We start from the raw sequence: 19214 nt of genomic DNA, 5'->3' as shown, positions 1-19214 counted from the left end.
CAAAAAGGCAGTATCTCACATCGAGAGAGCATCCTCATTGCCATATTTGACATATATTTTTTCTGTCATGGGCCAAAGAGCTGGCTGGGACTGGGAAAATAGCTGATCTGCTTCAACATCTCCTGATGAAGAAAGAGCTGACCACAAATGGGCATGGAAGAGGTCTGAAGGCAAGGGGAACCTTAGCAGCCAGCCAGCTGTGAAGGTGATCTCAGAAAAGACCTCACTCCTTGTGGTATATTGTGATTGAAGGATGTGCGTAAATCAGTAGTAGAGATGGCCCTAAAAAACACCTTTTATTTATTTTTACTTTTTAAAATGTATTTAAACAAAAACAGCTTTTTCAACTAAAATACACATTTTCACTTTGGCCAAAATACCAAATACCTAATCATTTTTGGTACAATCTTTGGTTTTCAGTAAGAATTTTCATTTTCATTTTACCAAAATGCATTTTCAAAAATTTGATTTAAAAAAAAAAGTTCATGAAAATTTTCTAAAAACCCAAAGTTGTTTAGAAAGGTTCCTCCCTTCCTCCCCCTTCCCCCACAAAAACATACCATTTTCCAACCAGTCCTAGTGTCTTTATTTACAGAGTGGTTCTTCTCTGAAAATCACTAAGGTATCTGGTCATTTATGTCAATGGACCTATGGCAATTTACACCAGCTGAGCAGTTTCTAAATGTTTCCTCATGTTTCTAGATATTTTCCTTGCTTTTTGGTTCCTTACTTGAGTCAGTTGTTGCAGCTTCTCTCCCACTAATACTGACTGCTGGGGTAGTTACATTTGTCCTTCTACTATGCAGCAAATCACTCACCTAGTTGTTTCAGTGAGATTATTGTTTCTAAAGTGCTGGGCTTCCCAGATTGGATGTCACAACACAGATCCAAAGGGAACTACAAGGGGGTTCCACAGTGGAGGATTAACAAATTTGGCACCCCTAGGCCCTCAAAAAATTGCCCCTCCGCCCCCAGCTCACCTCTGCTCCCCCACGGTAAGCCTGGGAGGGAGGGGGGGAGAAGGGGAGTTGTGGCCTGCTCGAGGGATGGCAGCGGTGGAGTGGAAGTGAGTTGGGGCAGGAAGCAGTTCCCTGACCCCCCCGCCCAAGTCACTCTCTGTGCCTGTCAGCCCCAGCTCACCTTTGCTCTGCCTCCTCCAATCACGCTACTACTCGCTTCTCTCTCCCTCGCAGTGCTTTCATAGACTCATAGACTCATAGGTCAAAAGGGACCAATCTGATCATCTAGTCTGACCTCCTGCACAAGGCAGGCCACAGAACCCCACCCATCCAATTTTATAACAACCCCTAACCCAGGACAGAGTTATTGAAATCCTCAAAATTGGTTTGAAGACCTCAAGCTGCAGAGAAACCACCAGCAAGCGACCCATGCCCCACGCTGCAGGGGAAGGCGAAAAACCTCCAGGGCCCCTGCCAATCCGCCCTGGAGGAAAATTCCTTCCCGACCCCAAATATGGCGATCAGCTAAACCCTGAGCATGTGGGCAAGAGTCACCAGCCAGCACCCAAGAAGGAATTCTCTGCAGTAACTCAGTTCCCATTCCATCCAACATCTCCCCGCAGACCATTGAGCAGACCTATCTGGTGGTAATCAAAGATCAATTGCCCAAATTAACAATCCTATCATAATATCCCCTCCATATACTTATCAAGCTTTGTCTTAAAGCCAGGAAAGTCTTTTGCCCCCACTACTTCCCTCGGAAGGCTGTTCCAGAACTTCACTCCCTTAATGGTTAGAAACCTTCGTCTAATTTCAAGTCTAAACTTCCTAATATCCAGTTTATACCCATTCGTCCTCGTGCCCACATTAGTACTAAACTTAAATAATTCCTCTCCCTCCCTAACGTTAACCCCCCTGATATATTTATATAGAGCAAGCATATCCCCCCGCAGCCTTCTTTTGGCCAGGCTAAACAAGCCAAGCTCTTTGAGTCTCCTTTCATAAGGCAGTTTTTCCATTCCTCGGATCATCCTTGTAGCCCGTCTCTGAACCTGTTCCAGTTTGAATTCATCCTTCTTGAACATGGGACACCAGAACTGCACACAGTATTCCAGATGGGGTCTCACCAACGCCTTGTATAACGGTACTAACACTTCCTTATCCTTGCAGGAAATACCCCGCCTTATGCATCCCAAAATCGCATTTGCTTTTTTAACAGCCGTATCACATTGGCGACTCATAGTCATCCTGCTATCAACCAGTACCCCAAGGTCCTTCTCCTCCTCCGTCGCTTCCAACTGATGCGCCCCCAACATATATCCAAAATTTTTATTATTAATTCCTAAATGCATAACCTTGCACTTTTCACTATTGTATTTCATCCTATTTCTATTACTCCAGTTTACAAGGTGGTTCAGATCTTCCTGAATAGTATCCCTGTCCTTCTCCGTGTTAGCAATACCCCCCAGCTTCGTGTCATCCGCAAACTTTATTAGCAAGCCTGGGAGGGAGGGGGGAGAAGGGGAGTTGTGGCATGCTCGGGGGATGGCAGCAGTGGAGCAGAGGTGAGCTGAGGCAGGGAGCGGTTCCCGGACCCCCGGGTTACTCCCTGAGCCCGCGGACCCCAGATCACCTTTGCTCTGCCTCCTCCAAGCGTGCTGCTACTCGCTTCCCCCTCCCTCCCAGCATCTTTGTGCAGCAAGCCTGGGAGGGAGGTGGAAGGAGGGAAGTACTGCGCGCCTGGGGGAGGAGGCAGGCTGGGGATTTGGGGAATGGGTGGAGTTGGGGAGGGGTCACAAGCAAATTTGCTGCCGTAGGCCTATGCCTTGTTGGCCTAGGCAATAATATGCCACTGAGGTTCCATTAGTCCTGTATAACTTGTCCCAAAATGATTTAAGAAAACATGGTCTAAGTCCTCTATTTCCTCACAAGCCTGAAAGCACTCATTTCTGCCAGCATAGAGATTTGTTTTTGTCTGACCCTTGGTACATCATTTTATAGCAAGTTTCCTTTGAGTCTCACTGAATTGAAGCTATCAGCCCATTTCCAGAGAGCTGGCCATTGCTCTCCAGAGAGTTCTTTACCACCAGTTTCCTTGAATAATCATATTTCTGCCCCTCATATCCCATGGTTAACACAGTAAGTTACAAAGCTGAGAAGTCAACCTCTTAAACCAGCTTTGCTTTGTCTGAAGATTTTCAAGTTTTGTGATGTCCCTCTCAAGCATTTCGGTATGTTCCCTTCTCCCTGAAGTAAAATATTTGGTTGGAAGATAGCAGATCATTTCACAGGAACTTTCCACAGTTCATCTGAAGGAAGCACCACAACTGGACTCAACTGGGGCCCAATCCTGCAAGGTGTCATGTACCCTCATTTTTTCTTGCAGCACAACAAATAAGGGTTTTGAGAGCAATGAAAAAGGTTGCATTTCTAATCACTAGTGCTAAATGGGTGAGAAAAATAAAGCATGTTTCCAATACACTGAAGAAATTGTTTAACAATTATTCATTCATTCCAAAATATAACTCTTGTAACATTGCCAAGGATAACGGTACCTAAAGCGATCTGCTGGATAAATGCTGAGTCAAAGCTGCCCAGAGGCAAATTTAATTTCTGCATACATCAAGATTTCAAACACATTTTGCAGACACAATACCTGTGGCTTGCTTGGATAGTTCACATCTCATCTTCTATTGCAATTTGAATATGTGCTTAAAGTTATGCACATGCTTAAGTACCTTGCCTGCATGTTCAGTCTTTGCTCTCAGCTAGGCAATTCTTCTCAGACTGAACTCCCATTGCTGCTCTAAATTCAGCTGATATTTAAAGAAGCCCCTTATGCTGCCCTTTCCATTTCAGACCACAAGGAGTAGCTCAGTTATGCAAGCCCAAGATGACAGGCCAATTCCATTCTTTAGAGTCTGTTCAAATTTGTTGTTGTGGATGGTGAGGCTGTGCGGAGATATCTTTCCACCAGCTATATCTCTGTGTCTTCAGAGGAAAAATACAATCTCTTCGTTAATGATTTAATGTGGCTACAGATATTTTGAAATAAATCAGTGATCTGTGAAAAGTGACATTTGGGCCCTTAAATCCAGGCAGTGCTCAAAGTTAAGTTAAGGTTGTCTTACTGCTTTCATTCAGCAAATATTAAGGAAATTAGCAGACTCCTTGAATGGAAGCAGGATACAGAACTATATTTTAAAAACTTTATAAGGTTAGTCCTACTAACTTGGGGGGGGAGGGATAGTTCAGTGATTTGAGCATTGGCCTGCTAAATCTAGGGTTGAGAGCTCAATCCTTGAGGGGGCCACTTAGGGATCTGGGGCAAAAATTGGTCCTGCTAGTGAAGGCAGGGGACTGGACTCAATGACATTTCAAGGTCCCTTCCAGTTCTAGGAGATAGGTATATCTCCAATTATTATTATTTTAACCTGAGAACAGGAACGAAGCATATTGCCCACACACTCTCTCTTTCTCATGCACAAATATAAAAGAACAAATTATGGATTCTTGTGAACCTGCTGCTAAATGTTTATTTTTATCAGCATTTTTCTAAGGCATCTACTTGAAGCATAGTGATCTCCATCTAACTGGGGCGAGCTATATTATATACATGGCTAGCTGACACCAAAACAGCTTGCAGCCATTACTGTCACCTTGTCCTCCTCCCACATCCTCACCCATTTATTTCACCCATCTCTTGTGTCTTATTAACTAACATTATACGTTCTTTGGAGCAGGTAGTTGCCTGATGGTGGAGAGCCACCGTAACTGGCTCATAAACCTGTGTAGGGGGATATGGTGGGCAGAGAGGAGTGAATGCTGATGAAATGTACTGCACTTCGGCTGCCCCCAGGTAGCTCTGGGGGAGCCATTAACAGCTGGTGGAGCTCAGCGCAGCCTTCGGCTGCTCTAAACTTTGCTAAGGCCTCCAAAAAGCCAACCTAAGTATCAAGGGGCTGTAACCAAATCCAGGACATCCACTCCCCTCCTCACAGCACCCACTTGTGATGAGTTGCATCAGAAAACCTTGGCCAACATTTTTTAATCAACTAGAGACAAGGAGCTGGGGATCCATCTTAGCAGCAGGGCTCTGGCCTGATCCCCAGCAGCACTGGCGGCAGCCCCATGTTCAGGAAAAGAAACCCAATTTAAGGGACTGGTGGTGGTGGTACTATAATGATGAGCACAGTACAAGAACCTACATAACATAGAATAGTTACTGTATTGAGCTGATCTGGACGAACAGGGGTGCTGGAACAATTTGTATAGTGGGGGTGCTGTGAGCCTTTGAACCAAACTGTAAATTCTGTATATAATGGAACCACATCAAGTCAGGGGGTGCTGCAGCAACCCCTGCACCCCTAGTCCAGCACCTATGGATGGGTCCAGGTATTTTAGTATATTTTTAAAAAGTTGTCAAGGGCACCCAGAGACCTAGTTGGGCTGTTCTTGTTTCACTTTCATAAATCTAAATAAGTAACTATCCCTTCTTTATCTATAGCCATATTATTTATATTTGCATATCAATATTTTAATTAATAGGTTGTAAATAGACACTGGACTGTCAAGGAAAATAATTCTGATTTTTACTGCATTTTCAGACTCAGCACTTCCTTAACACTTGAGATATAATTACATGGGTTTTGTTTGCAGAAGCTCAAGACAACTTCTCAAGATAAACAGAAATGATTCCCTTTACCTTGTTATTAATGTTTAGCACTCTTATTAGAAACACTACAGCATTCTATAGTAATCATCCCAAACTTACAATAGTATTGCTGTCATATTGGTGAAAATTGCCAGAAAAAAATTCCACTGGATTTTTAAACAAAAGGTTACTGAGATATATAATATCTGTTCTCAGTGTTTTGACATGGTAATGCTAACTTAAAAGATGATTCCATCTTCCATGCAAACTATAAGCAACCCTGAAGAGATGGAGATCTATCAAAGGAAATTACAGAGAACCACAAAATAATGCTGGTGCAAAACTCTTAATGTTGCATTGCCATGTTTGAATGGTGATGTTACATCAACATCTTCCTATTGTGATGCAGCACCCACGACAAAAATGATAATGCAATATTTGCATTTAAGGCTTGCTTCAAAGCCCACTGAAGTCAATGGACTTCAATAGGCTTTGGGCCAGGTTTTTGTTTTAGGATTATCTGTTACCCCATTTGATACTCTCCTTTCCCTCTCCCTTTACCCTTCCTCCGCTTCTTTCCCCTATGCACCCCAACTACCTGGCTGCTTGGAAAGATGGGACATGAATGTGGATCACATTCATCCACTGACTCATCATTTAGATATGTCTACACTGGCGCTGGAAGTGTCATTTTCAGTTCAAGAAGACAAACCCACACTAGCTCTGATGGAGCTAGTGCACTAAAAATAATAGTGTAACTGTGGCAGCAGCATAAGTGGCAGGACAGGCTAGACACCCTGAGGACAATCCCGTCTGAAAATCTAGGCCCGTTCTCAGGTGGCTAGTGCCTCCTGCTGCTCACACTGTCATGGCTACCCTTCTGTTTTTAGTGCACTAGCTTGATACAGAGCTGGCATAAACATGTCTCCCTGAGTTGGAAGTTACACTTCCAGCTCCAAGGTGGACATAACCCTTAGTCCCTCCCCACCTCTGGAAGCTTTGATCAGCACTTCCTCTGGGTCCTGGGGTAAAATCCTCACCTCTGCTCTGTCCCCGCTACACTGGATAAGGTGGCCAGAGCAGTGTAAAGGAGTCCTAAATTCTCTCAGTGCAGGCACTGTGGAAAACAGCCATAAGGCTGCCCCCCAAAGGACCTCCTCAAAAGCTGTGGTGTAGAGGGCATGTCAGGGGCAGGACTGAGGCCAGGAGGAGCATGTTGAGCACAGGGCTGCAGCACAAATACTGCAAAAGATTTCAGGAATGCTGCAGCCCAGACTTTTAGCCCAAGTTTTCCCTTTCTCCTTTCCTAACCCCTTGAACTGTCTGCTCATTAACATAGGCATCTTCACTGTCTCTACAGGAACAAAGAGTGAAACCCAATGGTTTGGTCCTCAGCTTCAAATCTCTCCATGGGATTGGCCTAAATTAAACTGCCTCTGCAAGACCATGACCTCCTTCGATTGCTACGTTCCACTCAAACAATAGAATGGTCAAACATCAAGAACAAGGCTTGTGCATGGAAGAAAGAGCTTTCACAGGAATTGGCCTCTGAATCTGAAGTTTTCTGGATAGATCATGACTACCACAAAACTCAGCACTTTCAGAATAAAATGCAAACCCTACTTCTCCAACTCAAATTAAACCAAGTCCACCAAGTTCTTGCAGCCTGGAGAGATAAAAAAATAAATCTTTATTTATGTGCACACTTCATAATTTGGAGAAGTGCTCAGGTACCATAATGATGGATACAATAAGACCTTAGATAGATAGAATCTTGCATTTGTATTAGAATCATTTCCTCCTCCACTGACCATCCTGTTACAAAAAGAAGATAACAGGTCAAATTCTCCCTTGTCTGACCTCACTGCAGTTCCAACAGTATAAATGGAAGGATGATGTGGAATCACGGGTTTTGGGTGGTAGCAGTAGTACAAATAGATGAACTTTTGAAAAACAAACATTCTGTTTCCATGCCAATGTCCTGAGAAATTATTTGTTTTAACTGAGAGACAAAGGAGAAAAGGGAACATCATTTATAAGAATTGTCCTTTAGCTGAATGTTTATCTAAGTTTTCAACATCAGAAGGTTTTTACTGCTGCAGTTTGGCTGCTGCACCTGCATTAAATATTCCAAAGCATGCTTACTTCTTGTCTGCTAGTCTTATTTTCCTTACAAAGTCTTCTGGATTCCCCTTCTCCTACCATACAGACACTTCTCCTACCCCTCTCCCTACCTGTGCAAAATCTACACAGGTGAATTTATTAAAGGGAGCTGGTAAACATGGTCTCCCAAATTTTATATTTTTTCAAATACATTTCTCTTCTCCACCTCGGGATCCTTTTTAAAATAAGAACACAGGCTCATTAGCTGTCCAAGAGAACATATAGGTAAATAGCAATGATAAAATAGTCTCATTGCCACACTGACTATCTAGATATCCTGTTGGTAAGAAGGGTCTTGTAGATAATGGGGCAGCATGGGTATAATTTGTCCATATATCCAGAAAGCGCTGATCTGTTCATTTGCTTTATCTTTATTGTCATGTCTGAAGTCCTTTAATTCACTCATTCTCGGATTAACCAGATTCTTGTGACTAGTTCTGTGAGGCTTAGATTCTCAACACACTTGCTCCTCACCAACTTATTCTCAGTTAAAACTTTAGACTCTGGAGGAAAGATGGAAGTACTAAGTATCTGTTCTGCATCACTAATTTCATCAAAGATTTCTCATTATTCATCGCTGGCAGTTTAATTTTTTTCTCTTTCCTTTCCTAGAACAGCCACAGCTTTAATTATTGACCTTCTGATCTTCTGAGAACTATGGTTTTCCTCCCTAGCTGGGCTCTCCAGAAGACTTACTCGACATATTACTGTGACTAGTCAGCTGTTGGAAGGTAAAGTTAATCTGAGAATCCAAATCTAATGGCAAAAACAAGGGATCAAATTCTCAAAGGGCTTGTAAAAACATGCCTGTGCTGTTTGTGAGTGTATTCCTTTGGGGAAGCAAAAGCCAAGAGGAATCTTATGTTTGGGAACTTCTGTTGCAGAGTGCTCACACTATGTTTTGTAATAAACTGGCCTCAGTAAGAGAACCTGGCTGGCATAGATACCTTGGGTTCCCACAGAGGGGAAATTGACACAGGACACCACAGAGCCACCTCAGGCCCTCAAGGGGTGCTTAGGAGGTGGTCAACCCTGCTATAGGGCCTGGTTTTCAGGAAGTGCTGAATACACATCCTATGAAAATCTGTCCCCTTTTTAAGAAACTTAGTCAGCTACCCAGTAAACTGAGGCACTCCAGAGTCACTACTCACTTCAGAAAACCATTGCCCAGATGGTTTTACTTTAATAAATCCATAGGCTATCAAGGATACAGTTTTGAGCAGGTGTATCAGGCTTGAACTTTGCTCTTAACCACTGATAAGAAAGGAAGAAAAGCAGGAGCAAAAAACTGGACATGTGATTTCTGGGCTGTGAGCTATCTCAGCATGAAGAGACTTAGTTCTCTTTTGCTTTTGCTCGTCCTCCTGAAGCCTTTCACCTGCCATCCAGCTGGCAGGAATGAGAAGGAAATAGGATCTAACAAACTCCTTCTGGTTTCTTTTGATGGATTCCGTTGGAATTATGACCAGGATGTTGACACCTCAAACATGGATCTCCTGGTGAAGCACTGAGTGAAGGCCAAGTACATCACCCCTCCTTCCGTGACCATGACTTCCCCATCGCATTTCACAACTATCACTGGTAAGTCCTGTTCTGCTGTGCAATCTGTGTTCTCTTCTCTGCTGTTATGCATAGCAGTGAAAAGATCAGATATAAACAGCATGAAGGCATTGTAAGGTTTCATTACAAAAATTGAACAAGACTTTAATCATATGTTTAATGTTTAATTGTGTTAGAAAAATGCACCTCTCAGTACCACCACAGCCTGTTAGAGAAGGCATTCCTACAGAATCTAAGGAATTTTCACTTATTTTTCACTGTGTAGGAATTGCATTTACTTCTAGAGTAAGCTACAGCTAAATTTAGTAACATCTATCAGCTGATTTTCTTATTTTAATTTTATTTTTGGAGCATTCTTTAGCACAAGCTAAACATCATTTTAATTATGTGTTCATTTCACTTGCACTCCTAAGGTTTAAAGACTTGGCAGCTGAGGGAAGTAGGACTTTTATCTCTATGTAAGAACAAAACCATCCCCCTCATTTTCATTCTCTCTCTCTAATTCAGTCCCTGGGACACAAATCTTTTCTGACCGAGGATGACCACAGTAAGCCAAATGCTGCAGTTCTCGTAAACAAGGCCCCACTGTTCCACCAACATCCAAGTGCATTCATGTACTGTTGAGGTAGAAAAGAGACCATGCATTATCCTGACTGATCAAGATAATTTTGAGTGGCATAATATCACCACAAGAAAGATCAAAACATCTAGCCCAACTGTGATTTTTATTAGCTCTATTTTAGTTGCACCTGCAGGCTGGATTTAAGCATAGCTGCATTGTTCATACACACAGTAAGAGCAGTCTCTGACCCAAAACTGATTAAAATCTAAATTCTGCCCTCATTAATACAGCCACGTAGCCCTCATTAAACTCAGCCACCACTGGATGGGCTCAAAGGAGGACAGAATTGTACCTTTTTTAAATTAACAAGCACCAAGAAATAGAAGAAAAGACTGAGAACTGAAGGTTCTAGAAAGCAATGTAAATCACAGGCTGAAGTTTTCTAATCAGTTTAGAGGATTTAGACATACCCTCCATTACTGTTATTTATAATAATCTTCATTCACTGCGGCTACAGATTTGCATAGCAGCCTAGGGTTGTAAACGGCTAACTGCCCTGAAATTTAACAGAAAAGACTTCACCCAAAACCTCAAATACTTAGCCTGGTGCTCCTGTTGATCTACATTTCCTTTTTATTATAGTACAGTTTCTGAAGCCTTGGAGTTTTGCCCAGCTACCAGTTTTTTTAAAATGAATAAGTTACTTTTATTTCTGCAATAAGATAATGATGATGGAAAGCTTATCAGAATTCACTGCTATGTATGTTACGAACAGACAGTAACATGACCCGGCTGACCCTAATGTGATAAAGAATATCTGTGACTGGGAAATAATAAAATAAAATTATTGACTGTGCCCTTACTCAGAGGATACTCCTGATGTAAACCACCATAAAATTCACTCTGTGGGGTCAATTACTAATTAACGGATTTGCTTACAGTGAACCTTCAGACTCATAAAAAGAGGGGACAAATATGGGATTGAAGGGAGATTATATTTTGGCACCAATCCTACACCAGGTTCTGCTAGTGCTGACCCTTGTGCATTGACCTTAGCTGGGATCTGCCTTGGTGCAGAGAGATGCTAGTGAAGGATTGCGTTTTTTTTATTTTTATTAATGACCAATAGTTCTCACTGATGAGTTAGATAATAAAGAGAGATATTGCAAATCCACAGTGATTCCTTTGTGGATAAGGCTCATAATAATGTCATTATTTTCTACTACAAAAGGCAAAATTAGCCTGCTCCTGAGAGACAAATAATCACAACTAACATGTCTCACTTTCAAAGCCCTAAGTCCTCTGCATGCTGATATACTAGTTACCTGCAGAGACCTCTTCACCCACCACTGAACTGTTGTCACCTCTGCAGTGAAATGGAGGGAACTGTGGGCTCCATGTTGTCAAGGCCTCAGTGGGAGGAATTTTGCAGCACTGAGCACATCACTGAAGTTAAACAATATATAATAAAACTGTTAACAGGCACAACTCATAGGACAGGGAATGAAGAATATGATACGAGATGCAACTAAACTGCCAGGGCAGTTTTATGACACCAGAATAGAATTAACCCATGTTGGAATTTGGCCAAGACATCAGAGTTCCTACTCTTAACTCTTGCAAAAGTGACATGGGAAAATTAGTGACCACAAGAGGTTAGGTCTCCAGCTCAACACCTCCTCAGAAACTTGGCCGCTACAGGAGCCATAGCACCCACTAGCATCACCCTGGGGCATTGGTTTGGTATCAGTTCTGAGGGAAAAGTGTCACCTACTGTAGGAAGCCACCATGGCTGTTTCCTGCTGCACTTGTTCTCTGTATTCCCTGAAGAATATAATGTTCCAAAAGGTTTTAAGACAGTCAGGGGTAGCAACAATTATTCCTTTGCAAACAGGAGTTAAGCTGCCTGACTAATAGCAGTGGGTGTAATGAAGATGGCTCAGGGAAGCGTTAGCTGTCTGCACCAAACTGGCTCCCTGCTCCTCAGGGGGGTGATTTTACACAGAAATGGCAACACTGCCACACAAAGAGGAGCAGATATAGTTCACGGGGGTGTGGGGCGGAAACCCAGCTCTATCAATATATGCTGCAAGGAGATGCACTAAGTAAAGGCAGCCTTGGCCACCATGGCTTTGTCCCCTTCGCATCCTATGTCACCTGCAGGGGAGGTGAGATTATGGTTGCTTTGTAGTACCACAGCCTCTCCATGCTGGGGTTTACATTGCCAGCAGCTGTCATACAAACATGCTGATTCTGCCCCTTATATTCAGGCATGCAAACGTCCAACTAGAAGCCAACTTCAGTTGGACTAAATTTGGGACTTTCTGTATAGACTGCGGATTGTGAAAGTGATGTAAGAGTTTCACAGGTCTAGGGCTCAGATTATCAGTTACCTCACCCCAAGGAAGCATCAGTTACTGTGATGAATAATGCTGTTGGTTACATTTTCATTGGGGTGTAAGGCTCAGAAAGGCTCAAACAGAAAAAAAACTAAGTAGTTTTAATTGCAGCCTTGAAGTTCAGTAACAAATTACATGCGGTTTATTTGTGTTCATTATTTACTGAGCATTATTTAAAATGAATAGATATGCTTGGAAACCTCCTAGTAGATTTTAATTACTTTACACAAGTCTAGAAATATATTTATTAAAGAGAGCATCCTCAAAGTGAACACATCACCCAGGAATGAATTTAATTAGTATTATTTTGTGATTAATTAATTATATTTAATACAAATTATTTTCATCCTGTGGCAAAGTGCAATCTATTGGTCAGAAGAGATTTAGGCTTCCTGGCTCCTATTCCCTGCTCTGCCATTGATCCGCTCTGTACCCAACACCGAAATCCTCATCCAAGCAAAAACTCTTATTGGCTTGTGGCAAGTGACTTGATGTATGCAATGTTTGTGCAGTGCTTCAAAATCTTTGCTATATGAGTGCAATCCTCTTATTCTAGAATGGAGAAAATAGTAACTTCAATTTCTAATTTTCTGTAATAAGTGTGATGCTCTACACTACTGGGGATCTTCTTTAACTAAGAAACTGATATTCAGTACTGGGTATGACAGCTGGGTTTCCTGGGTCACATCTGATCCACGCAGAACTGACTAAATTTCCAAAGTCCTTTTCCAGCCAACACTAGCCTGAATGTAAAATCTGGGATGGATTCACTGGGGACAGTCATTGGAATATAGAAATTATCACTGCAATGGTGTATCTATAAAGTCTGCTCGGACCTAATTTTAAAACCCGACCTGAATCAACTAGACCACAGCCAATCCAAGCCTGATCCAAGACCCAGTATTGCACAGTTTTCATCCCCCAACCAACCTGACACTTGCTGAGTGTTAGTTTTGCTTGGGAAGCTATAGGTAGACACACGGAGGTCACTGGCTGCAAGCTCAGGTGGGGGCATCCGTGCCCAGAGAACTAATTTTTTATGTCCACATGGAAGCTCAGGACCCACAGGGGCTGATGAGCTGGGTCCCACTCACTGGGGAAGCCAACCCTTTCTCAGGGACCAGGGGCCCGGCAGTGGTTCACTCAGACACCCCTTCTTTGGGAAAAGGCCAAGCAGCTTCTCCATCTCTCCCAGAGCATCTGGTACCCAGTCATCAAAGCCCAAGGATCAGAACAGTGTGGGCCAGCCTGGGGGGCTATCACTGCCATCCCATGCAGAGGCACAAAAGGGAGATGGGATACTCACACCAGCCCAGCCCCGGAGCTGGCTTAACCTGCCACCAGCTCCAGGGTGCTCCCACCTCCCTGGGCAGTGGCAGAACCACTACAGCTACCACTCCCCTTCAAATCAACCCCAGTCCCACTGCTGAGAGTTTGAATCCTACAGTCCACCAAAGTCATTCCTGCTCAGGGTACCTCACTACCAGAGGCCATACTCTCCAGTCCCAAAGGAGTCAGATGGGCTAGGGAGCCAGGATGGTGCTGATGAGAGGAGAAAGGGTATGTGGAGGGAATGGAGGACTGTGGGGCAAGGAGGAGCAGTGACGGGAGCAGTGTTGGAGACACTTGTAGCCAAGTCCCATCAGATTCAAGTAGAGCTGGACCAACTGCTTAAGAGGAAGGTGAAAGAAACCCTGACAACTACATTTATGGGATAACCTATCCCTAAGGAAATTTTTCCTCACTGAACCCCATCCATTAGAGGTTGGCTTCTGCCCTGAAGAAGGGAGTCTCTTCTTCAGTTGTTCCAAAGACCCCGTCAGGAATCTGGAGGGATATTCCCTAGGACATTATTACGGTAAGTATATGAAGGGGAATCCAATTCAAAGGAACAGATTACAGATCCAAGACCACTGTATTATCTGACACTCTCCTCTACTATATGAATTCCACTCAGACTTCTCCTGACTGCAAAACAATTATCTGCAGGTCAGCCTTATTTTAAGTATAATATATCCTTGATTTTCTCCCCATCGCCACCCCATGGAGAAGTAGTTACTGGTCCATCACCAGTAATGACAATGAACATATTTTGCAATCTCAGTTTTTATTACAAAATGATTGAATAGCAGTAAGGATAAATTATGCTGTGATGCTAAGAAAATCCTGTCAAGTAAATGGTGTGTGAATGGAAAGTTCTAATGGAGTAGCATACATTTTCTCCCTCAATGAATCAACTGGAAATAAGAAGCTATTGCAGCAGACTTTTGGACAAAAGCTATCAAAAGTATCATGCCTGATATTACAATTTTGTCAATTACATCTTTTAAGATGGAGCTGAATAGACAAGAAAGTAGACAGGTGAAGAGGAGAACGTTTTTATATATAAGGCAGACTACAGCAAAAAATAAGTGTGAAGGGATTTTGTTCCCTCTAAGATACACTTCCCCCACCCCCGCCTCTCAATTTCAGATTTTCTGTTTCCACAGAATGCACACACTGGGTGGTGTAGGCAGAACAAGTGCTGCATCTAGTGGCTGATTAGCAAGCCATCCTAGGCAGGATCCACAGCTGCTTGCAAGACTCCCTTCAGAGTCTCATTGTAGGATTATTTCTATCTTGTAGGCCTTTGCACAGTAAGTAAGGCTGTTGACCCCAAGTGCTTGTGGGGGGTGGAAAGAAAGAGGGTTCAAAGCTAAGCATGACTTTCCCCACTGTGCAATATGTTTCATGCTCCCTCCCCTATTCTCAAGGGCACAAGTATAAAATGGCAGAGTGGTAGGAGAATGTACATATCTGAGGCAGACATATGGGTTTCTGTGTCATCCCATTGTGTTAACAAGACACTCATCTCTTCCTCTCTTCAGTAATCCTCTCCTGCTTCAAGGCAGGAATAGTGAGGTAGCATCACTCTTATTATTACAGGATTAGGTTCTCTTGCTCTCCCTTTTCTGCTCATCCCTTTTTTACATCCAAGGCAGGCTCCAGCATTTTTGCCGCCCCAAGTGGTGACGGGGGGAAAAAAAAGAAAAGAAAAGCTGCGACCGGCTTTTTAGTCTTTGGCGGCAATTCGATGGAAGGTCCTTCCCTCTGAGAGGGAGTGAGGGACACCACCACCAAATTGCCACCAAAAAGTTGGACCGGCCGCCCCTTTCCATTGGCCACCTCAAGCACCTGCTTGCTGGGCTGGTGCCTGAGCTGGCCCTGTTGACATGAAGCCCTTCATCTCTGCAGCACAAGATTAAATTCTTGAAGCTTTCAGATACCCATGTGTCTCCATAAATTATGCATGGATCTCCAGGTAGGAGCTTGTTTGTCTGATAAGTAGACAGGTGCAAAATGCCCACTTCCTGCCTTTGCCTGCTCTCCCTGCGGCTTCACCTGCTAGGTTCAGGTGTCATTCCCAGTAGCTCTGCTACTGTGGCAATGAGTGTCTGAAAATTGTAATCTAGAAGGGAAGGTGTGTGGCAGGCAGGGTAATAGCCAAAGACTGCTACTGAAAGGCAGGTATCTTTTTCTTGTTCCATGTTACAGCCAACTGACTGGATCTGCTCACCCGTTTCTAGATGCCAAGTGCAGAGAAAAGTCTCATAATCTGACTTCAGTAGACAAACTCAGACTCCTCCTGTCACCTAAATTACAGCCTTTCACACCCAGCCTTCCATGCTGTCCCCATGTATCACAGGAATGGAAGGGACCTTGAGAGGTCATCTAGTCCAGTCCCCTGCACTCATGACAGGACTAAGTATTATCTAAACCATTCCTGACTGGTGTTTGTCTAACCTGCTCTTAAAAATCTCCAATGATGGAGATTCCACAGCCTCCCTAGGCAATTTATTCCAGTGCTTAACCACTCTGACAGTTATGAAGTTTTTCCTAATGTCCAACTTACACTGCCCTTGCTGCAATTTAAGCCCATTGCTTCTTGTCCTATCCTCAGAATTTAAGAACAATTTTTCTCCCTCCTCCTTGTAACAACCATTTATGTACATGAAAACTGTTATGTCCCCTCTCAGTTTTCTCTTCTCCAGACTAAACAAACCCAACTTTTTCAATCTTCCCTCATAGGTCATGTTTTCCAGACTTTTAATCACTTTTGTTGCTCTTCTCTAGACTTTCTCCAATTTGTCCACATCTTTCCTGAAATGTGGTGCCATGAACTGGACACAATACTCCAGCTGAGGCCTAATCAGCACAGAGTACAACAGAAGAATTACTTCTTGTGTCTTGCTTTCAACACTCTTGCTAATACATCTGTAGTGGTGCCGACTCACTGCCGTGGTGCCTCCTGCTGGTCGTGCTAGGAATTAGCTCTCTTGGCCCACCAGGATGCCTTTTACTAGCAGTGTCTCACTCGCCGTTACTTCCACTTCCTCCACCATCTGTACCTGCATCACTCCTGGACCATGGCGTCCTCTTTGGGACATTGCCCTCTGGCTGTGCCTCAGCCCACTGTCTCCCCACTTTGGGGGACAGGTGGTCCTCAGTCCTTGCACTTGCCTCAGAGGCCAACTGCAGTCTCTAGTCTACTAAAGTCTGGATTTAGGCCACTTTCTTCATTCGCAAGTAGGGGTGAGTGGGGACAACCCAGGCCTGCCCACTACTCTGGGTTCCAGCCCAGGGACCCTATAGCTGGCAGCCACTTGCTGCTCCTCCTCCTATTCCTGCTGCCTACTTTCCCTTGGCTACTTCCCCCATAGTCCTAGCACCTTCCCTGCCCCTGCTTCAGGGCCTCAGTCTGGCCATGGTCAGCCAAGAGTTCCCCTATTTGTCCACTACCCTGGCCCAGCACTGCAGTATAGGGGCTTTATATAGGGGCTGCTCAAGCAAGCCTTCCCTTGATTGGTTCTCCCAATGAGCCCTTTCCTGACTGGCAGGGTTCTGTGCAGCCTCTCCAGAAGAAGGGTTAAAGCTGCTTTAACCCTTCTTCTGCTGGCAGCCACCCCATCACAACATCCCAGAATGATGATTGCTTTTTTTGCAACAGTGTTACACCGTTGACTCATATTTAGCTTGTGATCCACTATGACCCCCAGCTCCCTTCCTGCAGTACTCCTTAGGTAATCATTTCCCATTTTGTGTATGTGCCACTGATTGTTCCTTCCTAAGTGGAATACTTTGCATTTGTCCTTGTTGAATTTTATCCTATTTACTTCAGACCATTTCTCAAGTTTGTCCAGATCATTTTGAATTATAATCCTATCCTCCAAAGCACTTGCAACCCTCCCAGCTTGGTATCATCTGCAAACAAAATGTACTCTCTATGCCATTATCTACATCACTGATGAAGATATTGAACAGACCCAGACCCAGACCCGAACCCTGCAGAACCCCACTCGTTATGCCCGTCCAACTGCACTGTGAACCACTGATAACTACTCTCTGGGAAGAGTTTTCCAAACAGTTACGCACCCATCTTATAGTACCTCCATCTAGGTTTTACTTCCATAGTTTGTTTATGAGAAGGTCATGCGAGACAGTACCATAAGCCTTACTAAAGTCAGGATACACCATATTTACTGCAAACCTTTGCACCATAGCATCCCCATGGCTGTACCATGACCGGACAGTCCAGTGCAAACTACAATGTTCTCTGAATTTCTCAGCCCTGCACTGACTGGTGGTTTGGTCCCCCTTCATTTCTCTCCCAGTCTTCACCTCAATTTCACTCCTCCCATCATCTGCCTTCCCTTCTCCTTTAGCTGATCTCCTCCTAAGTAAACCATCTGCACAAAACAGCCCATGTAACTCATATGACATTTGCCACCATCACACTGTTCACTCTGCTTGTGTTCTAGCCTTTTCCCCCAACCCTGGTGTCTGTGCTGTGTATTTAAACAATATTGTCTCAGTGGTTTCTTTCACTCCCCCATCTGTCTGTATCCATCTGTTGTGTCTTTTCTTAAACTTAGCTTGTAAGCTCATTTGGGACTGGGCTGTGTTTTTCCTATGTTTGTAGAATGCCTAGTTCAATGGGGTTCTGTTGGAGTCCTAGGGCTCCTAGATTCTATGATCGTACAGATTATTAATAGTAATAACAGTCGTGAATTGCACGATAGTTGGGTGAAAGGTACATTAACATTAAATAGCTTTGTACTGTAGAGAGCTAGCCACTGCAAACAGCATAACGCCATCTAACAGACCTGAACATTTCCATACAGTTCTTTTCAAGAAAAGGTTTAGAAATAAGAACAATTAATAGAGTTGGTGCTGGAAAAATGCTTTCTATTGTTGTACCAAGGTGGAAGAACTTTTTCCTTGAGTGAGTTAGTTCGAATGTTCAAAGAGAGACTTTTAAATCCCACAAAACTGAGGATAAAAGAATAAAGGAATCAAGCATAATTACACCAGAAAAGATTTGGGCCCATTTAGTTCCCATTACATCATGAGAAACTTGGGAACAGAGGCATTGACAGTCAGCCTCACACCGATGGCCCACCTAGTTCAGTATCCTCACTCAGACTGTGGGCAGCACCAGGTACCTCAAAGAAAGGTGCAGGAACCTTGCAGGAGGCAACTGTAGGGTCATCAGCCCCCTGCTAAGGAATCATCCTTGGAAATTTGCACCGTTACCTCCATCCTTTTTTTTGTTGTTGTTCCAGTGTGGTTTATGGGCATCCACATCTCCCACTGAAGTTAATCAGAAATTTGGGTCCATGAAGACTGCATGGCTGCGCCCGTAATTGGGCACAAACCATAAACCCAAATTTGAAAACTCCCAGGCTTTCCAAAAACTTTGATCTACACCTTAATCCAATTGTGGCAACTGTGGCCCATTTCTGCTTGGCTGACAGATTCTTCTTGCTAACCTTAGATTAGAAGACAGATAGATAAACTACAAAGCGCCTGTCACTTTTGCTATCTAAAGGCCTGATCTAAAGTCCCTGGAAATTAATTGCAAGACTCACCCTGACTGC

At 43.6% G+C, this 19214-nt stretch overlaps 1 pseudogene; it reads left to right on the top strand.

The window, feature by feature from the left end:
- The first annotated feature begins 9101 nt into the window (after nucleotides 1-9101).
- LOC115659146 overlaps nucleotides 9102-19214 on the top strand; it is a 50798-nt pseudogene continuing 40685 nt past the window's right edge.

Source organism: Gopherus evgoodei, chromosome 10 (assembly GCF_007399415.2).
Source record: "Gopherus evgoodei ecotype Sinaloan lineage chromosome 10, rGopEvg1_v1.p, whole genome shotgun sequence".
NCBI lineage: Eukaryota > Metazoa > Chordata > Testudines > Testudinidae > Gopherus > Gopherus evgoodei.
The sequence above is the reverse complement of the archived record's forward strand: the minus strand, read 5'-3'. Positions and strand labels throughout refer to the sequence as shown.